A 732-nucleotide genomic window follows, 5' to 3' on the forward strand; every position below is an offset into this window, starting at 1 on the left:
TTATTGTACTTGATGGGGTAAAACTCCTTGTCAAGCCCAAACATACCTATCACCTTCTCCTTTGTCCAAGACCCAGCTTAATCCAGGAGCACTCAGTTGATTTGGTGATACCCAAACAAGATGCTTCAGATCCCTGGTATGTGGATATGGGACAGAGGGGGCTGAATTGCTACACAAGACCATAATCTTTGTGGGCATGACACTGCATTCTTACGTCATGTAACTGTCATGTAATAGAAACTACTTCACATTTTACTCGCACCAAGAAACCTTCTGCCAGAATTGAGACTTTTAACCAGAACAGACAATACCACTCTTGACACTTCACAATTTTTGTCCAAAGAGACCTTTGCTAAGGCAGAAGGTTCTTTACTCAAAAGGAATCACCAAAAGAAATCAGACCCTGGAGGTGAAGGACTGGCTCTGTACTAATGCACTCAATGCTCTATCCTTAAGGAGGCACTTCCAAACAGAAGAGATATGATAATCCATGTGACATCCTACAGCACGAGAAAGACTCGTGGCCTCTGGGACACACAATAAGGACAAGACTGCAATTTTGAGCAGACATAAGCAGCAAGTTCTGCTTCACTGCTGAACATCTCATATTCTCAAAACAAGTTACATCTCAACAATGTCTCGCACATTAGTGTAACTAAAATTTGAGTGCAAAATTTTTAAGTGTCCAGATACTCCAGAGTGGACAGCTATACAAAGAGAACTAGAGAACTA

The sequence above is a fragment of the Balearica regulorum genome, chromosome 1 (assembly GCF_011004875.1).
Source record: "Balearica regulorum gibbericeps isolate bBalReg1 chromosome 1, bBalReg1.pri, whole genome shotgun sequence".
Lineage (NCBI taxonomy): Eukaryota > Metazoa > Chordata > Aves > Gruiformes > Gruidae > Balearica > Balearica regulorum.